Genomic DNA, 21,535 nt, shown 5'->3' with positions numbered 1-21,535 from the left:
ACGAACATCCTCTATCTCCACCCCTAAAAAATGTGCAGAGAACTCAGGGTTAAAAACTGGTTTAAAACATTCAAGGAAATACAGTTACTTAAATAGATCTGGAAACTCTTTTTAAGAATTCTTATGAATGCTTTTGTATCTTTTCCCAGCTCTGCTTATAGAAAAGCCCTCAGGCCCTCTTACAACTCTTTTACTTAAGGACTTGAAAGTTCCTTGGGTTTTCTATAGCTTTGGTTGCTTAGGGAAAAAACTTCTCCTTCCAACATTATTGCCCCTATGAACACACTTTATCTGGGACTGCTTTCTTGTGCACAAAAGGTCTTTGGTCACTAACTTTCAGTTGTCTTTCCCTTTTCAGGTCACCACAAGAACTTGGGTAATTGGGGGCCATGGCTCTGGTGTTAGTGATCAGGCCTGTTCCGCTACAAGGGCTCACTCAGCGAGTCTGAGTCAACAAGGCATAGGTCAGAGTGGCAATCTGAAAGAAGGAAGGTAGAGATGTTTTTAAAAACCAGGCTTCTGGCCTGACCAGAAGGATAGGACAGATGTTGATTCTGAGGAGGAGTCTTGCCTTAGTCATAAACCTCAGAAGCTGAGGGAAGGTTTAGAGAAGTATTCCACTGCCATAGCCAGAATCCAGAGAATTAGGTAGCCTAAGTGGTTATACCTGGAAACATGTGGGTAGAAAATAAGGGCTGAGACTGATCCTTTGTGTGTTGCACTCGACTGGTCAAGGTAGAAGAAAGCCAAAATGCTTTTACCGTGTATCAGCTGTATAATTTCTTATGACGATCTTTCCCCAGTTGGAAGAAGTTTCACAACTGCTCTCCTGTCTTTTAAGTTTTCGGTCTGCTGATGAATGCTTGTATTTTGTATACAGTTGGGTTTTTTACTAGCTGGAATAGTTTCTTTTTTTTTTTTTTTTTGTCTTTAGATTTTATTTATTTTGTTTTTAACTAATCTCTAGGAGCGTCTGGGTGGCTCATTCGCTTGAGTGTCTGACTTTGGCTCAGGTCACGATCTCACGGTTTGTGAGTTCAAGCCCCACATCAGGCTCTCTGCTGGTAGAATGGAACCCGCGTCAGTCCTCTGTTCCCTTCTCTGTCTATCCCTTCTCCTCTCGTGCTCTCTTTCTCAAAAATAAATAAACATTTTTAAAATATTTAAAATAAATAAACAAATAAATACATGAAATAATCTCTACACCCAACGTGGGACTCAGACTTAACAACCCCGAGGTCAAGAGTCACATGCTCCACCGACTGAGCCAGACAGGCACCCCACTACTTGGAATAATTTTGTGGCCTGGTTACAAGAAGAGACTTGAGTGTTTTACTAGAGTGAAACAAATTTGCTTTTAAAGGTACCATATGCTTTTCCCGCTCCTGGATATGACTATTTAAGACAGAGACTCAGGCCATGGTTTCTCTGTACTATCAAACCATACTTGACCCAAGAGGAGAATGGAGAGTGAAAGGATGGAAGGTGGTAGACCTAGGCTAATGTCTATAACTTTATGTAGCATTGTATTTCAGTCCCCAGATACTGAAGGTCTGTCTCCGTTTTGTAACAGGAATCAGACCTATATACCCTCTATGCCAGAAACTGTGCCAGGCACTGTCACTAACCCTCCCAACAACCCTAAAGTTGGCTGTTGATCCATGAAGAAATTAAAGTCAAAGAAGTGAACTAACCTGACCGGTGTCAAAAAACTAGTTAGTGAAGGGGGCACCTGACTGGCTCAGTCGAAGAAGCATGTGACTCTTGATCTCCGGGTTGTGAGTTCAAGCCCCACATTGGGTGTAAAGATTACTTTAAAAAAAACAAAAACAAAAACTAATCGGTGAGGAAAATAGGATTTCATCCCTTTTTTCCTACTCCTATGTTTAAGTGGAGAATTGTTCCCCTGCTTTGGCTTCTCCCAGTACGACTTCCCTTCTCTCCCACACAAGGAAGTCTGGCTCAGGGACACTGGTTGACAACAAGTTAATCCGTTGGAGACTGATTAACGACCCACCAGAATACTATATCACAAAGGGAGATATGCCTTTTCAATTAATAGGTTATCTGCTGACCAGGGCCCCTCCTCTGGGTTTAGGGTGCTTGGTGAGCATTCAGTCCAAGAGGAGAGAATTGGATGACCTCAAGGCATCTCATATCCAGACAATAAGCACACTTTGTAGCCAATTAGTGACAAGAATATTTGTGGCTGCCAAACATAATCTACCCTGAGCAGTAAGAGATCAACACTGGTGAAATTTTGCCCCTTTCGAAAATCATCATTTTCTGGACTCCAGGCAACTCAGGGCAGATGACTCCTCTTTTTATTGACATTATCGTTAGTTGTTGTACTTCCCAGGATTACTGTATCTCTTAGATCACTCAGCCTGAGGTGATTTTAGCTGTCATCATAACTTCAGAAGCATTGGATAGAGAATCCATTAGAATTTACAAACCATTATTCAGATGGTTTACTTTTGTAATCCCATAAACTTAATTCTTTGGGTTGATTTTTTTTTAAGGTTATTTATTTATTTTTGGAATCTCTACACCCAATGAGAGGCTCGAACCCACGACCTTGAGATCAAGAGCCCCACTCTTTTCCAACTGAGCTGGCCAGGCACCCCTCTTTGGGTTGATTTTTGATGAGGTTTTTGTCTCTACATTCTGAAGAAGTGACATGCTTCAGGTTTGCAGCCTTTATTCTCCCAATCTCTGGTAGCATTTAGAATCTCCTCTGCTTGAAGACTAATAGATATGATCAAAACCAGTTAGGTAGCTAACACCCACACATGTAGCAGGAAGTCATGTCGTTACATTTTATACTTAACAAATGGGCAAGCCACGCAAATGCGTTATGCACTTTTCTGGATATGTGAGGTATTTTAACACAATGACCAAATGGAGAGGAAGACTATCTCTTTACACCTTAACCTGTCCCAGGTTTACAAAGATAATGGATGGAAAGATTTCAGGGGAAATTAACATTTGATTCTTTCTTCAGGCCATAATAGCCTTTCTCCTTTTCTGCTCTAAAAGGAATAGATTCATCCTACGCTGGGGAGCAGGTTTCTCTTTGCATCAAAAAGCTTTGCAAGGGAGCCAGCTGCACCAAGAGAACCCTGAAATTCCTGTGTAACATGTTTTCAATCAGGAAGGCTTGCTCCAAGGCTGCGGAGGTTCATGGAAGTAGGATGAGGTATAGTGTCAGGAACCCTGGGGGCTTCTGGGGTCTCTTTCTAAATTGGCCACTTTTGCCCTTGTGCAGCTTGCCTACTCTGTGGATTGCTTGTGGAACTGAAATGAATTGTGTTTGAAAGTGTTTTGAAAACTGAAAAATGCTACGCAAATGTAAGTTTTACTTCCAAGCAAATCCACGAGAAGTCGGTGAAGAAAGGATCAGTTGAGAGCAATGGGTGCATATGCTATTTTAAGCACCAGACATTAAGTGCCCATGTTTATTGAGCATTTACCCATGTGCCGGGCACGGCACCCATCTAATTAGCCCATCTAATCTTCACAGTGCTCTAATAAGGTAAATAAATATTATTGTTCCCATTTTACAGATGAGAAACCCTGAAGCACAGAAAAGTGAAGCATCCTGCCTAAAGTAATATACGTAGGTAATATACCTAATAAGTGATGAGGTGAAGTGAGCACACAAATCCAGGCAGCCTGGTTGCAAAGCTCAGACCACGTTGCTGGCAGCATGATCCTTACTGAATTGGTAGCCAGTCCAAGACATTTGGTATGCCAGTCTCAAAAAGGTTAAATGTTATGTAAGTGTTGGAAGGCTAAAATCGCGATGAGTAACAATACTTTCCAAGAAAAACAAGTATCCTTTCAGGATTTGGATTTGACCCCTAATGCCTAGTCTTTGTATTTTGGGGTCCTACGTAAACCCTACCTCTATGGGGATGTGTAGCCTTTAAACATGCATGAAAAGTCATCCCTTACATACCTACTTCATCAGCAAAATGGTGATAATGGGGTTGGTTGGTCTTTTAAGATCCAGTTCGGTTGAAAATGGTCAAATAAGAAGGTTCAAAGGAAAAGCACGGTAAATTAAAATGACAGACAAGTATTTTATGCTGAAGTCTGTAATAAAAACAGGAATCAGTTACTCTAATTCTAGTAATTTTACTTTTTTTAGAAATTCACCTGCTAATAATGATTGGATCTGATTCTCTTTCCTTCTTTTTTTTTAAAGATTATATTTTAAAATAATCTGTGCGCCCAACGTGGAGCCCAAATTTGTAATCCTGAGATCAAGAATCTCAGGCTCAACCTACCGCGCCAGCCAGTTGTCCCCCTGCTTTTTTTTTTTTTTTTTTGTGATAGGAAAAAATGTATCAGAGTCATCCCATATGTCTGGCAGCATCTTTTCTTCACCAACGTCAATTGATAGATTTTTGTCTGATTTGTCTGATTTCTTCTTTTTATTTTTTAGAGAGAATGAGAGAGAGCATGAGTGGGGGAGGGGCAGAGGGAGGAAGAGAGAGAGAGAGAGAGAGAGAGAGAGAGAGAGAGAGAGAGAATCTCAAGCAGGCCTCATACTCAGTGCAGAGCCTGACACAGGGCTAAATCCCACAACCTTGGGATGATGACCTGAGCCGAAATCAAGAGATGGGAGGCTCAACAGACTTGAGTCACCCAAGTGCCCCTAATTTCTTCTTTATTCATTTCTTTTGTTTTACCATCTACATCTTTTGTTACACCACCTGTATTTCTGGTCAGATGATATAAATTATTTATGCATATGTTATGAGAGGGAAGGGAGAGCTGAGAGGATAAAAAATTAATACCATCCCGTAGGTACTAAGGCAATGCCTTCACTGTTTACTAATGTTTTTTATTTTGAAATTAACATATGACTATAGAAGAGTAGGAGGTACAGAAAAACATTAAGCTGACCAAAAGCATGAAACATGTTCCTACTTAATAGCAAATTGAGTACCATATTTTTTATTTAAGATTGCATCACAAATGTTTGGCTTAAGATTGAAACATAAATATGTAACATAAAAATACATTTTTGAGTACTGAAACTTACAGTTTAGACATAGATTTGTCAGGAATATGTGAATTATTTAACCATTCACTTCTGGATATTTAAGATGCCTCTTTTTTCTTAGTTTATTTTTTAAATTTATTTTTAAGATGCCTCCAGTTTTTAAATGATGAAAACAAATAATATCACAATGATATTTTTCAAGATTTTATTTTTAAGTAATCTCTACCTACACACAGTGTAGGTCTTGAACTCATAACCTCAACATCAAGAGTTGCGTGCATCACCAACTGAGCCAGCCAGGTGCCCCCACTATGAACTTCTTGGTGCATATCCTAAGAGGGATAAATACATAGAAATGGAATTATTGGCTTAAAAAGTGCAAACATTTTAAAGGTTTTGATATGTCTTGCCAAATTGCTTTTTTAAAAGGTTGAATTAATATTTACTTGCAACAAAAATATACAAAGGGGCTTGGTTTTGCATATTAGCTGTTTTCACTTACAAATATTTACACTTATTTATGATTTGCCATTGTTTTATTTTAACAGCTCTTTATATGTGCTTAACACTATGTACTTTTTTTCTATAAATTGGACATCCTTTGCATTTTTGTTGATTAGGTTTTCATGTTGATTTCTTACCAAGTTTGTTAGTCCTTTGACTCAAGTTTGTGACAGAAGTGTGCAGGTACATAGCTTGTATTTATTTTGGTTATATTCTCATAATTTTCTTTATAATTGATTCTATTGCCTCTAAGCTTAAAAAGTCATTCCTCACCTATGTAATCACTGGAAAACAAAACATGAAGCAGACCCATGTACTAACATAAAAGGATGCCTAAGTTATACTATCAAGATAAAAAGTAGTGTCCTGCAAAACAGTGTTTAATTATGATCCCATTTCTCTCCATCTTTCTCTCCATTTTTCTTTAAAGATTTTTTTAAGGGGGCACCTGGGTGGCTCAGCTGGTCGAGTGTCCGACTTCAGCTCAGGTCATGATTTCCTGGTTAGTGAGTTCAAGCCCCACATCAGGCTCTCTGCTGTCAGCACAGAGCCTGCCTCTCTTTCTGCCCCTCCCACGTGCGCGTGTGTGCGCACACGCTCTCTCAAAAATAAATGAAAACATTTTTTAAAAAGGCAAAAACACCACAAATACTAGGAGTCCAGGAGAAAGACTGTTGTGTCCTCCCTCTGCTCTCAAACGGTCACTTAGTCAATTCATGGAAGCTCTTACGGGGGCACTTTTATTCAGCCAGTGCCAGGTGCTGGATTAGAGAGGCAAACATGAGTTCTTCCCCCATGGAATTTACAGGGTGCATGTATACAAGAGGGGAAATATCAGATATTGAATTATAAATTGAAATATTCAGTGTTGTGAAGAAGTGCAAAATGCTGTTCAGTATCCCTGTGCAGTATCACTTAACAGTACCCTCTACTGTCATTTTCTCCCTACTGCCTTTCTGTCTCCCTTTTTTCTGTCTCTCTCCCTTTTTCTATTTTTCTTTCCTCTTCTTGTTCTCTGTCTTTTCTTTCCCTCTCTTCCTCTCTTCCTCTCTCCCAGTTCTCTGAAGACACTATGTTTCAATTATTTTTGCCTCATTCTGAGCCTAGTGCTGTGCTTGATACATTGACAATCAATGGTGGCTGCTGAATGAATGAATCCCAGGAGTCTTAAAGGGTGGACTCCTGCAGGACAACCTGTAGATTACCATTGTATTTCTATTTATTAAAAAAAATAAATCTAGAGAATCTAGGAACTATAGAATATATAAAGTATGTAAAATAACGAGAGAACACAGCTGAGATAAACTTGTAGACTGTTTAAGCGGGTGTTAGGTTAATTGAAATTCTAAGGATAGTTTCTGTAAGGGAAAATCCTACCTAACTCACCTTTAGGATGCTTAAGTGAGTTATTTCAGTAGGAGTACTTTGGGAAAAAATCAGTAGATGTAATTTACTTTGCTTTTTCACAGATGTTTTTTGTTTTTAAGTAGGCTTCCTGCCCAGTGCGGAGCCCAACAGAGGGCTTGAACTCATGACCTTGAGATCAAGAGTCAGATACTTAACCAAGTGAGCCACCCAGGCACCCCGTTCACAAACTTGATAAAGGTTTGAATCCAAGGTCCACCCTGTGACAGGATATATGGCTGATGTGTCAAAGGAAGAGTAGAGTGTGTGAGAGAAAAAGTGGCAAGAAAAGAGGCAGAAGTAACATAAGGACTAAATCAGGTAGACCTTGTAGGCCAGACAGGACGTGAAATTTTATTGGGTTGCCTTCGGAAGGAAAATTTTGAAAGTGTCATCTGATTGACAGCTATAAAGGATCTGGTTGTTGTGCCTGTGAGACTAGACTGTAGTAGGATAAGAATGGAAGCACCAAGACCAAGTTGGAAGGCTGTTTCAGTAGGCAGTAGTGGCCTGGACTATAATAGCAGTAATAGGGATGAGAAGTGTTTAATCCAGATTAAATATTGAAGGTAGAGGGAATAAGTTTATTGATGATTGGCTGTGTGGTGTGAGAGAGTCAAGGGTGACAAACATTTTTGGTCGGAGCCACTGAATGAATGCAATTCATACTGGTCTCCCTGCCTTATAGTCTATTCAGGGAGGGGGTGTTTCATGGAGGTTGTATTTAAAGGGCAGGGACATTAGAAGGCTACTGCAATCATTCTGGAAAGATGAAAGGGGCCTGAACCCGAGCAGAGGCTATAAGTATGGAGAGGCATTCAAAGGGCATAGACTTGAGAGATCCTTAGAAGTTAAAATCACCATTTAGAAAACAGTTTAGGGTTTTTTACTAAAATTAAAGATAGCTGAATATTTACCCTAGAGCAGGGGGTGCCTGGGGCCTGTTTTTGGATAGCCCTAGAGCTCAGCATGTTTCTTACTTATTTAAAGGATTAAAAAAGGGGGTGGGGTGGGATATGTAACAGACCATTTTTGGCCCCCAAAACTTAAAATATTTACTATCTGGCCCTTTACAGTGTAAGTTTCCCAGCCCGTGCTTTAGTTCAGTGGTTTTTATTTTTATTTATTTATTTTTTTAAAGTATACAGTCTATTAGTTTTTTTTTTTTAATGTTTATTTATTTTGAAAGACAGAGAATGAGCAGGGGAAGAGCAGAGAGAAAGACACACAATCCGAAACAGGCTCCAGGCTCCGAGCTGTCAGCACAGAGCCCGACGCAGGGCTCGAGCTCCCAAACCGTGAGATCATGACCTGAGCCGAAGCCGGACGCTCAGCGGACTGAGCCACCCAGGCGTCCCAGTTCAGTGGTTTTTAAAGTGTGGTTACTACACAGCAACAGCATCACCTGGGAGCTTGTTAGAAATGTAAATTCTCAGGCCTCAACACAAACTTGTTGAATCAAAAATCCTGGGCTTGGGGGCTCAGCAGTCTTTGTTTTAACAAGCTCTCCAGGTGATTCTGATGTATGTTAATTTTTGAGAACCATTCCCCTAGGGAAACCTTTGTACCTGTGCATCAGGATACATTATCTTGAAGAGTAATAGTGGTTATGCATAAGAACCCCAAACTGGAAACAATCGAAATGTCAATCAGCAGTACAGGAGATAAGTGTAAATCATGGCAGTTAATACAGTGAGCGTATTCCATAGCTTGTGATTAAGGGCTTGGAGTGTGATGTCAGACTGTGTTTGAATCCCAGCTCCAACAGTAGCTGTGTGACCTTAATTTGATCTCTCTAAACTTCAGCTTCCTCATTTGTAAAATGGGCATAAAAATAATAACTACTCTATAGGGTTATTGTTACGCCTAAACAATTACAAAAAGGAATTTGAAGAGTGCTTGGTACAGAAGTATTAGATTTAAAGGGTAATCTGCATGTAATATATTATGCTTTAAAGGAACAACAAAAAAAGTAAAAGTTCATTTCACAAAAGTTATAATCTGCTCAAATATTTTTCATGTAACAAAATGATTAGGCAAACTAAGGTAAAAACAATGTAGTTTTTGGAGATTCAGATGTTGGCACTGCCTCTGGAAACCTCAGTTTGCACATGTGGAAAATACTTTAAAATTGCTCTTAAAGGATTCAGAAAACTAATGAAAGGTCTATGCCCGCTTACGTTTGGTACATGGGCGCGTAATAAATGTATTCTTTCCTTTTCTATTTGCGATTTCATTTCTTTTGCCATTTCCTCAGCTCTTCCTTCCAAAATTCTTCTGCTGTCTCCATAGTCTTTGAGAAACATCGCCAGAACCAAGGTGCAAAGTGGCTTCCTTGACTATAAGGAGATTTGGCTTTCCCCATGAATCAAGGGCACTAGAGTCAGTGTCTAGTGTTGTCCCAGCTACGCCCTGGGGCCAAGTCTGGGCCTAGATCTAGGACAGGGCTGTAATCCTGCTATCTCCTGAGATTTCAGCCTTTTTAGAGGCCTTAGTATGTAACACCCTTATTATGTATTTAGCAACACCTAAATACATAACAGGCACACAAAGAAATAGATTATTTTCCACTCTGTGCAGGCCACAGCATATTTTTCTATATCCCTGGGCCTAACACCTAGTAGGCCCCAGAACGTATTTTGCTTTGGGTTGTTAGGCTGAATTTGACCTTCTCGGTGGAGTTTTAAATCTCCATTTCCTAGGATGGGTTAATAATGTAGGTGAATTTAGGGTACAAATAGCTGAAACCACTGGCTGCATTTTATGTTTGTCTAGAGCAGCAACCTGCAGACACCTAGTTAAAAGAAAATTACTAAATCCCTTCTCTTTTAACATTAATAATCAAAAGGGACTAGAAATATCGGCCTCCAAAAAACGGCGCAAAAGACACAGCGCAGCAGCCAACCGGGTTCGTGTTCGGGTGCGATTCAGAAGGGCGGCGAGGCCAGAGCCTTAGGGCAGTAGAAAGGCAGCCTCCTTGTGACGTCAAATCAGCGGACTCTCGCCCCGGCTTCAGGCCGGTTCCGGTTCCCCGGCTTTCTGGGCGCGAGAGTACGTGAGCGCGGCGGCGTTCTGCGCGTGCTCCGCAGAGAAACGCGAGAAGGTTGGGTCCTGCTCGCGAAGGAGATGCGTGATTGGCTGAAGTCGTGCTGGGGGGTTCCCCAGCCCTTTCGGCAGGGGTAAAACAATAAGAGGGGGCGGCGGCAAAGGGGGCGGGACGTCCGTGTTCCTTGTCGCTCGCCGCAGCGCCTGGCGCCCGGGAAGAGGTGGTTGTAAGGGAAGCGAGCTCGCGACTCTCCGGCTTCCGAGGCTTCAGGTTTATCGGAGGGAGGGGGTGGCGAGCGAGAAGAAGCCACTGCAGCCGGTCCTCGGCGACTCTCCTGTTGACCTCCGCGCGACGTACCGGCCGCCGCTGTTGGTTGGAGGTGTGTACGGGGGCCGGGAAGGGAGGTTGGTGTGGTGGTCGGAAGGGGACATTCCCTTTGCTGGCCGCGGCTCGAGGCAACCGTCCTGTGCGTGAGCCCCGGTGTCGGAGGTGTCGGGTCAGAGAGAGACATTGTTCTTGCAGGCTGCCTACGCTGCCGTGTGTGCGTGGAAGAAGCCGAGCCTTTCCTCGCAGGTGAGGGATAGGAGGCCGCGTGAGAAGGGAGGTGACTGGCGTGCGTTGTGTGGACGGAGGGCTCCGCGGGCACAGGTGGGGCCCGGATTTGTTGGAGATGAGGTGGCGAGCTGGGAAAGGGGACGCAGCAGCTCCCAAAGGCGCGCTAGTGGAGGCTCAATTCGGGACGTGGAGGAGTGGGCTTTCTGGAGAGGATGTTTTAGGGTGGGGAGCCCACCAGCCTTGTCTTCGAGTCGTTTGCGTCTCTTATTCCCGGTTTCAGGGGAGCGGGGAGGCCGTCGCCGCCCCGCCCGTGGGGGAGGGGAAAAGAGGCTGTGTCGGCGGAGGCAGAAGCGACGCAGATGCGAAAGTAGCGGCCTGCGGGCACCATTTCTGTGCACCGAAACAGAATCCGGGTTTGAAAGCAGCCGCCGCTTTGCTTACCCAGTATCTAGTGTTCCGCGGTCTTTGACTCTCCCCTCACCTCGCACCTTGGGTTTATCCCCAACGTGTTCAGAAACCCGGTTTATATATATATGTAACGTGCACCTTCTTCCTACTCTTTTTATGCAGACAATCCTTTATTGATCCAGGAGTAGAAAAGGTGTTTGAGTGCTTTGAGGAATGGGTTTCTTCCTCTTCCCCCACTTTTGGGCGGGGGGCGGGAAGGATAGTCTAGGAGAGAAACATAAGCTTCCCTATATTGTGTTGATTTTTGTTAGTTGAATCTGATTGAATTTTATCTGCGTCTTTAAAAGCGGATTTCTTAAGATGGCTCTGTGCCGATTTGGAGCGAATATAGATTTGCATCTACAGTTTTCCGCATAGATCAATCCCCCCCCCCCAACGCATACCTAATTTCTTAACAGATTTTTTTTTTCCGACGGTAGGTGCTTTTGCTCCCTTTAAAAAAACAACAAAACTCGTGCACGGAAGCTGGAACGATAGTAAAGTTGACCCCCCCCCCATATAATTGTTATGGTTTCAAATTGGGTTAAAATACTGGTTTTTAGGTTCAAGGCTCCACACACCGTGTTAGTCCTCCAAATGTGAGCATTTCCTGTACCTGGATCTCTGAAGCATAAACCGCAATTAGGGAACCCTGTATGTTAGAGGGAAAGAAGATGGGAATTCCTTGTCTAGCTCCATATTTGGCAGTTAATATAGCCTTAGACATGTGAACAAAGTTTCTAAGTAAACATTTAGCCCTTTTAGTATCCAATGTTATTTTGATGTCCAAAATTCTTGGTCTTAAAAGATAGATGGTATGATTAGTTTGAATTTAGAACTGGATTATGTGTAGTTTCTTTGGTGATAGTACCTCCTGCTTTCTTAAATTTTTAGGATTAGTCATGTGTGTCCCTATGTTATAACAATCTCTAGAGGCTGTTTAATTCTGAAAGGCTATTGGGATTGTAGGGAGGATAAGGACCTCAAATGGATTGCTTATTAAGAACTGTTATGGTTCAGGTGTTTTAATATTTGGGGTTGAAATATTAGTGGTGAAGAAGTGTTAAGAGTGAAGAGAATCAGAATACTTGTGGGGTTCTTAGGGATCAGAAGTAGAAGAAAGAAGAAAATAAGTCTTAATTTGGTAGCCTAAATGAGTGTTCAGTAGTAGCTGAGCAGCCAATTCTTGAGTTTCAGTAATATTGGCACTGTTGGTAGCAGGAAATAATTGCCCATATTTTACTTATGAGACATCAAAAATGAAAATTTTGATAGCAGTTGTTGAAAATCTGTAAATAACTAATTGTGTGTTTAGATTCTTAACAGTTTCCTTATTGTGAAGAATTATTCCCATTGATTCCCCGTTATCAGAATCGAAGATTCCTGGGGCGCCTGAGTGGCCCAGTTGGTTAAACATCCAACTCTTTGATTTCTGCTCAGGTCATGACAACAGGAGCCTCCTTGGGATTCTCTCTCCCTCTCTCACTGCCTCTCCCCCCTCAAACACACACTCTCTCAAAATAAACAAACATTAAAAAAAAGTTTTTAAAAAAATACAAACTTTTTTTAAGGATTGAAAGTTCATTCTTAGGTTTCTTTAAGACTTTTCCCCCACATTTTACACTGAGTTGATATGGAGGCAGGGAATGACCCCCCCCCCTTTATTTTAAATTGTTTTTTAATGTTTATTTGTTTTTGAGAGAGAGAGAGACAGACAGACAGAGGATCCGAAACAGGCTCCAGGCTCTGAGCTGTCAGCACAGAGCCTGATGTGGGGCTCGAACTCAGGACTTGTGAGATCATGACCTGAGCCAAAGTCAGATGCTTAACTGACTGAGCCACCCAGGCATCCCATGAGTGATCCCTTCTAAAGGCTGGGTTTGATAGGTACAACTTGAGGGTTGCTTCTGAATTTAAATTCAGTAGAATTTCATCAGCAAACATGGCTTGGTTACATTACTCTGCAGTGATGGACACTTGATTAAGAGCTGCTAAGACAAATTGATTCTTCGCCCAGAACTCTGGACTGGCTTCAGAAGGAGTAGAATCAGTTTCTTGATGGCTGTGCCTCAGCTTATTCACATCTTTTAATTTCTAGGTATTTTACCTTATTTTGGTACAGCATTGTGGGTATTTTGGGATGACTCCTGGGTTTTTTGTCTTTTGTTACTGTCTTCTGTTTCTTAGCTCCTTCCAACGGTACCAAATAAGGTAACAGTTTGACTTAAAAAGAATTTTTTTATATTTTTGCATTTGTAGCTGTTATTTTTCATTTAGCTGTTCTTTTTCATTTACCGTTTTTTTTTGTTGTTGTTTTTTTGTTTTTGTTTTTGATTTTTGAGGGGAGAGGTACAGAGAGAATCCCAAGAGGACTCTGCTCTCTGCTCTGTCTGATGCCGGGCTTGATCTCACCAATCCGTGAGAATCATGACTGGAGCTGAAACCAAGAGTCAGATGCTTAACCGACTGAGCCACCCAGGCACCCCCCCCCCGCCTTTTTTTTAAATTTGTTTTTAGTGTTTATTATTTTTGAGAGAGAGAGACAATGCGTGAGTGGGGGAGGTGCAGAGACAGCATAATACTTGGTCACTTTCAAGAGTTTCTGAACTTTAAGTTTTGCCTCCTTACTTTTGGGGCCTGAGGACAGGCTGAATCTACAACTACCCTTTATTTATTTCTGCCACTGGTACTTGATCTTGTTTGTGATGCTTTCATTTTATGGTCTGCTACAACAAATTGAAGGTTTCTGCTCTAAAGAGGTGTTCATTGTTGGGGCGACTGACTGGCTCAGTCAGTAGAACTTGCCACTCTTTCAATTTTTTTTTTTTTAAGTTTATTTATTTTTGAGAGAGAGAGAGAGCATGAGTTGGGGAAGGAGAGAGAAATCCCAAGCAGGCTCCCCACTGTCAGCGCAGAGCCCGGTGCAGGGTTCGAACTCATGAACAGTGAGATCATGAGATCGATCATGACCTGAGCCCAATCAAGAGTCGGATGCCAAACTGAGCCACCCAGGCGCCCCTAGAACATGCCACTCTTGATTTTAGGGTTGTGAGTTCCAGCACCCCATTGGATGTAGAGATTACTTAAAAATTAAAAAAAAAATCTTTAAAAAAAAAGGAGATTCATTGTTGTTTTGGTAAAGTCACCTGGAGTTTCACAAGTTCCAGTTTTAATATTTGATTAAGTGTTGAGAATGGGAATAGTCCATGGCTCAGTGACAAAGGGGTTAGGCCTGACTACTGGGGAAAGGTAGTTCAGTACCCAGTAGAGATTAGCTATGTTCTAGCATAGACATAGCCTTTGGTAGCATAGTTTCTTTCTGGTAAAGAATTGCATCCTGTTACTAGAGATCTTATTACTTTTATAGGAATCAAGATACAGTACATATAACTTTACAGTAGGCTGAAAAAATATTTTTTGTAGGTTAAAAAAATTTTTGTAATTGTCATTTTCTTTGAGTTTCCTGATTATTTTTTAAATAAGATGACATAGCTCAACTTCTTAGCGGTTTTCATTTGCGTTATTTTTTTCTCCAAGCATTGAAATAGCCACCAAATGTGACATGGAATTTCATGTCTGTAATTTGCAGTGAGTGAAATCTCCCCGCCAGAACTTGGGCAGTTACCACTTTTTATAAATTGTGGTCAGGACACTCCGGGCTCCTCAAAGAGTGAAGTTTTGATTGTGTGTTTTGATGTTTATATACTGTGGTGGTTGCTGGCAGGTGTTTGAAGCTAATAGTTATAGTTAGATGTTATGATTATATGTAGATCTATCACCGTGTGGATAATGGAGACGTTGCTTTAATAAGAATGGAGATGTCATTTCAGAGATCCCTGAGATTAAAGAGAACTGTTGGAATACAAAATTATTTTGCTTGGGGCCTTTTTTTTTTTTTTTTTAAGTTATGTATTTTAAGAGAGAATTGTGAGTGGGGAAAGAGCAGAAAGAAAGGGAGAGAGAATCCCAAGCGGGGCTCCATCCTAGCCCTATAAACCGTGAGATTGAGACCTGAGGCTAAATCAAGAGTCAGACACTTAAAGGACTGAGCCATACAGTGTCTCCCTTGTCTTTTCTATTGTAATCTGCTCTGATAACTATTTTGCTATAGTAGATCTGAAAAATTAATTTTATTTTCTTGTCCAGGTGCATGCATAGCCTTTACATTGTTGAAATCAGGCCTTGTAAGTTTTGAATTGTGTTCAGTGTGTTTTCTTTGGTGGTTTTATTGTCTTTGAAAGTATTTTAAGGACTGCACATGAATTGATGTTTTTTTATATTATAGTTGGGGTTCAGTTTATTCTATCAGGTAAGCATAGCAAATGTTTTATAAATCACCTTTTGGAAACCTTGATGTTAGAGGGTGCTGCTTAGGATCCTAGGCAGTAAGTTCTTTACTAGTCTTTCAGTATGTAGCTGCTTTATTTTATTTTATTTTATTTTATTTTTTAAGTTTTAATGTTTATTTTTGAGAGAGACAGAACGAGCGGGGAAGGGGACAGAGAGACACAGAATCCAAAGCGGTCTCCAGGCTCCAAACTTACAGCACAGAGCCGGACGCAGGGCTTGAACCCATGAATCCCGGGATCATGACCCGAGCCACCCAGGCACCCCTGGTTGCTCAATTTTAATTCCAACATGGTATTAGTCTGTTTCTTCCATCTCCATCTCCATCTCCATCTATTGAAGCCTGTCTTCAATTAGTTAGTGATATTGAAGCACACTTAAACTTCATAAATTGTCACTAATGTACGCATAATGTCAGAGATTGCCTTTTTGTTTTACTAGTAGTGGTAAGTGTATTCACACACTTTTGGCCTTTATTCTAGAGCCGTGTTTTCTTTTTTCTTTCTTTTTTTTCTTAAGCTTATTTTTTTAGTACTCTCTACACCCAGTGTGGGGCTCAAACTTATGACCCCAAGATTAAGATGTTGTTTGCTCTACTGACTGAGCCAGCAAGGCACCCCTAGAGTCCTATTTTGTAACCAGTAACATGTATCTGTTAGAAAGTTATCAGAAACTAAGTGAAAATTTTAATGTCTTAATGTCTTACTAGTGGTGTTAAGAATGGGTATGTAGCTTGCATTCTTTTTCTTGTAGACCCATAACCCATTTGTATGTATGTTTTTATCATGCTTTTTTCCGAAGATGGAGTTTGTAACATTATTCTACAATTTGGTTGTTACTTTTGCAGACGGTCTTTCTTGCCCACATTTATACTTTCCTATCCGCCCCTATTTTACTTTTTTTTTTTTTTTAAGCTTATTTATTTTTGAGAGAGAGTGGGGAGGGACAGAGAGAGAGGGAGAGACCACCCAGGCATCCCTCTCCTATTTTACTTTAAATCAGTGCATAATTTTGTATTTTATAGCTTTCCATTTAATTGTTTTTTTGTTTTTGAGAGAGAGACAGAGCGTGGGCAGGGCAGGGGCAGAGAGACAGGGAGACGCAGAATCAGAAGCAGCCTCCATCCAGGCTCTGGGCTGTCAGCACAGAGCTCGATGAGGGACTCAAACTCACAAACCATGAGAATGGTCTGGGCTGAAGTCAGATGCTTAACCAAGTGAGCCATTTAGGTGCCTCCATTTACCTCTTGATGGAATTTAGACTGCTTTATTTATTTATTTATTTATTTATTAAGTTTAAAAAGTCTTATTTTGAGAGAAAGAAAAAAAAATGAGAGCGGGGGAGGGGCAGAGAGAGAGGGAGACAGAGAATATCAAACAGGCTCTGCTCTGCCAGTGCAGAGCCAGATGTGAGCTTTGAATTCCTGAACTGCTGCAAGATCATGACCTGAGCTAAAATCCTGATGCTTAACTGACTGAGGCACCCAGGCGCCCCTAGCCTGCTTGATTTTCTTTAGTGGCAATGAACAGCGTTAAATATACATCTTTGTTCAATTGTGTATTTCTTTGTAATGTGTCTTAGAAATGGCATTAGTGGTTATATATGTTAATTTTTAATTGATTAAAACTGCAAAATTACATCTCCTAAAGGTTGTAAAAATGTTTATTTTCACTAACACTGTGTAAGAGCCCATTTTCCCCACACCCCTTAACAGTACTGGATATTACCAATCATTTTCATTTTTGTTAATTTTATAGGTGGAAGATACCAACTTTGAATAAATTGCCCTTTTTTTTGAACTGTGGAATGTTCTCAATTTCAGGATATCGTGGTTCCCCTACATTGTGTTGAGGGATTTTCCGTGAAAGTTCGTGAAATAATTGACATAATGAAGCATAATTGTATTGCCAAATTTAAAATTTGAGGAATAATTTACCAACAGTAGAGACTATTCTTCATGTGCAGTTTAATGACTTTAGACAGACATATAGTTATGAAACCACTACCATGGTCAAGATCCAAGATATTCCCTTCACCAGAAGTTATCTCCTGTTTCTTTATAGTCCTTTGTATCTTCAGTCTCTGATATGTTTAACCCTGTAGTTTTGCATTTTGCAGAATGTCCTGTCAATAGAATTCTGTAATACTAACTTGTTTAGCTTTCAATAATGGTTTTTTTTTTTTTAAGTTATGAGAAATCTGTTTTTTTCTGGATACAAGTCCTTTATCATTTCAGACTGTGGTTTGTCTTTATTTTCTAAGTGATGATTCTAAATGAGAAGTTTTACATTTTGATGGAGGTCCAATTTGTCAGGTTTTTTTAATAATTCTTTTTGTGTCTTACCTACTTTATTTAACCTAAGGTTACAAAAGTTTTCTTTTTAAAAATAGTATATATTTTTATTTTTTTATTTTATTTTTTTAATTTTTTAACGTTTATTTATTTTTGAGACAGAGTATGAATGGGGGAGGGTCAGAGAGAAAGGAAGACACAGAATCTGAAACAGGCTCCAGGCTCTGAGCTGTCAGCACAGAGCCTGATGTGGGGCTTGAACTCACAGACTGCGAGATCATGACCTGAGCCGAAGTCAGACACCGAACTGACTGAGCCACCCAGGTGCCCCAAAAATAGTATATATTTTAAAATGTTTATTATTTTAGAGGGCATGCATGTTTGGGGCGAGTGGAGGGGCAGAGAGGGGGGACAGAGGATCCAAAGCAGGCTCTGTGCTGACAGCAGAGAGCCCGATGCAGGGGCTCGAACTCATGATCTGTGAGATCATGACCCGGGCCGAAGTTGGACACTCAACTGACTGAGCCACCCAGGCACCCCTAAAAGTATTCTTCTAGAAGCCTAAAGTTTTAGGTTTTACGTTTAGGTCTGTGGTCCATCAAGATGATTTTTATATGCAGGTGAGAAAGTATGAGGCAGACTTCCTTTTGTTCTTTTATGTTTTTAAAGTTTATTTATATTGAGAGCACACGAGCACATGAAAGGGCAGAGAGAGAGGGACAGAGAGAGAATCCCAAGTAGGCTCTAAACTGTTAGCATGGAGCCCGATAAGGGACTCAGTCTCACAAATTGTGAATCATGACCTGAGCTGAAGTCCAACCCTTAACCAACTGAGCCACCAAGTGCCCCCCTTTTGTTTTTAATGTGTGGATGTCAGATTGTCCCTAAATCTTTTTGTTGAAAAGATAAAATTACTTTGGTACCTTTGAAAGGACTATATTGTGTGGGTCTCTTGTAATGCTAATTTTGGGGGATGGGATTTCTAAAATTACTTAAAGTTCTAAAATTAGAGCCTTAAGTTCTGATTTTAAAGTTTAAAAGTTCTTAAAAGTATTTGTGCCCAAACTGCTATGCTGTATTTGATTGTTGACCTTTTAATATCAAAACACTCTAACTTCATTATTACAGGAGTAGCATGCGTTCATGTAGGTGACTGTACACCTGTACATTTACGTATAAATACGCACAGGAGCATAGGTGGTTGGTTAACTTTAAAGATAGCTTAAAATTGCATGCTTAATGATTTTGTTTAATCTATTCGCTGACATTTGTCTGTAGTTTTATTCATTAGCTATTGAAATATCTTTGTATTTTAGTAGGTTGCTGCTCTTTTTTTTAAGAGGTCTTTAGTATCAGAACAGACGCTTTTAAACAGATACTTTAGTATCAGAACAGATACTTTAATAGTATTATGAGCACAGTTATGGTGGATGCTACAAAGATGTCTCTTGAGCATCTCCTGGAAGCATGACACTGCCAGGCTTATGCTTAGCATTAGCACAGAGGAGTCTTCCAAATAGAGGGGAGTGCCTGTACACATGTACACACATTATTAGGATTAAATGCGTTAATAAGAGCTAAAGAAGAGATACATAATACTAAGGGAAAGAAATGGTTAATCCTGCCTGATGGACCTAGCTCAGAAAGCTAGAGGGAGATTGGAATGAGATCTTGAGCAGGTTTTTGAAGAATGAGAAGGGGAAAGATTCGGTGGTATGAGGTTTCGAGGAGATAGTCATCCCCTAAAAATTGTTTTCTCTTTTAGCTTTGGCTTAGAATATTCACTTCATTTTCTGCATGTCCAATTTCTTCCTGTTCCAGTTTCCAAGTGGTATATTCTTTGTGGTAGCGCTGTATGTAGCATTTATCACATAATTGTGTTTAGGACTTCTGTCTCCCACTGGACTGTAAATTTCTTTGGAGCAGCAGATGAAGTCCTTCATGTTCACCATTGTTTTTCCTTGCATAATTTCTGACACATGTAGAGTGGACATTCAATAAACATTGAAAGAATGCGTGTTGTCTCACCTATTCACCCAGCATATGTTGAATGAAGTAAGACAGTGGCCTAAAGAATGAAAATCGCAGATTCAGGGAATGATGGGGAGTGGCATAGTGTTCTTCAAACACAGAATTTGTTACAGAGGTGAGAAATGTGATGGGAGATAAATTTGAAAAGTTGGTCAGGACCATGAATTTCAGGCTGGATTTTTGTGTAATGCCTTATGCTTCAAACTGAATGCATATGTTTGTATTTAAAGTATGCTGCACGTGATAAGCTTGGAAGACTTGAAGATGTAAAGAATGTGAATTCAGTGGGAGCAGAAAGGATGAGACAAATTGCAAAAGACTTTTGAGTTGTTAGGATTTCACCGTTTGAAGCTTAAAGAAGGAAAATCATTTAGGACTGAGCATTTGAGCCAAGAAGATGGTGCCATTAACAGAAATAAAGTTTTTTGTGTATCTGGGGAGGGTTGCATATATTGAGTAACCTATAAAGTCACATGTGGGTATTCAGCAGGGGGTTAAAAATGTAAAATTTGAGTTTATGGTAGAGACCAGCTATCCTTTTAGGTAGATATGAGAGCTAAAGCCCTTAGATTGTGAAACTGCCAGGTTAGAAGACAGAACTTTGAGAACTTCTGCATTTTGATGAGAAGGAAAGTTGCCTTATCATAGAAATCTAAAAGCATTAGGAGTAGGCTATCAACAATGGTAATGCAGATAAGAGGAAGACTGAGGGAAGGTCATTGGAGTTTTCAGAATTGTGACTTTCTGGAGAATTATATTTAAGGGAGAGCCCAGATTATAATATTTGAGAGTGGAGGAGAGATGAGGAAGACTAATGCACAGTTAGTAATTTAGGGAACAATATGATTAATAAAAAGTACTTTGAGAATCCAGAGGAAAGACAGTTATAGTCTTTTGAATCAGGAAAGGTTTTCAGGGGGACAATACCTGGGCCCAAATAAATGCATGGGGTTTCAATCATTAAAGATAGGGAGGGATGGAGTGAGTATTGGAGTAGGAATCTTGTTTAGTAGACTTCTAGAATCGTAGTGTTGGAGCAACCTAAATGTTGTTAGACATAGACTGTTTTACTAGATTTCTGCTAAATTGTGCAGAATTGCATCTCTGAGATAAATACCTACATTGACTGGCTATTTATGAAGTAGCTCTATTCTGGTTATTCTTGGATTATTTGAACCTAACTCTACCTTCCTGTAATGTCCATTTACTCTTTATCCAGTACTTGTACAAAGTAGAATAGAATTGTCAGCTCATTTTAGACATTATATTGTAGCCTGAGATTGTGTGCTTTAGGGGCAGCTCCATTATACCAGTTAGTGATTTACCCAACCTTTAACCAAAAAGTGAGCAAACAAATCTTAAGTACTTAACTAGAAGCTGAAGTTTTAATCAAGGAAGGAACCAAAAGGTATCAAAATAGCCAAAGGAACCAGTTCCTTTGATTTTTTTTTTTTAACTTACTTGAATTTGAAGTATATTGTAAGATGAAGCCCAATGTGACTTTCTTCTCTTGTGTATATGTGTTAATTTTCTTTCCTCCACTCCTCTCTCACTGGTATTAAGAGATTCAGAAAAGATAGTGCCAGTTGATACAGAGCAATTTCCCATGAGAGCTGGAGTAGCTATGCTTCAGGAATTAGTCTAGGCAAATGGAGAAGAAACATTTTAAGAAACAAGAATGAATAAAAAGATGTTGATGAAGATACACGGGGATTAAGTGGGGTAAAGTTGGAAAGTAGAATGATCTCTGAAGTAGTTGAGGCTCTGTAAATTATATCTCGGAGGCCACATATAATCATGTTGGTATTTGGATGAATAGATAGGACTGATTATTTTTAATTGACATGGAAAAGTGAATTTATATGTGCATCCCAGTGTGACACAAATCTCCACA

General features: G+C 40.2%; 1 protein-coding gene across 2 annotated transcripts in view; it reads left to right on the top strand.

The window, feature by feature from the left end:
- Positions 1–10,152: 10,152 nt before the first annotated feature.
- The window catches only part of G3BP2 (G3BP stress granule assembly factor 2), a 34,273-nt gene continuing 22,890 nt past the window's right edge, over positions 10,153–21,535 (top strand). The window contains exon 1 of one of the 2 annotated variants that reach the window (XM_047090857.1): positions 10,153–10,347. The gene's annotated coding sequence lies outside the window, so the exon portion shown is untranslated. The remainder of the gene's footprint in view (positions 10,348–21,535) is intronic. The other variant, XM_047090858.1, reaches the window with a different exon arrangement.

This window comes from Lynx rufus, unplaced genomic scaffold (assembly GCF_022079265.1).
Source record: "Lynx rufus isolate CCGP_SWC_20201006 ecotype Redwood Valley unplaced genomic scaffold, mLynRuf1.p SCAF_3, whole genome shotgun sequence".
NCBI classification, from domain to species: domain Eukaryota; kingdom Metazoa; phylum Chordata; class Mammalia; order Carnivora; family Felidae; genus Lynx; species Lynx rufus.
The sequence above is the reverse complement of the archived record's forward strand: the minus strand, read 5'-3'. Positions and strand labels throughout refer to the sequence as shown.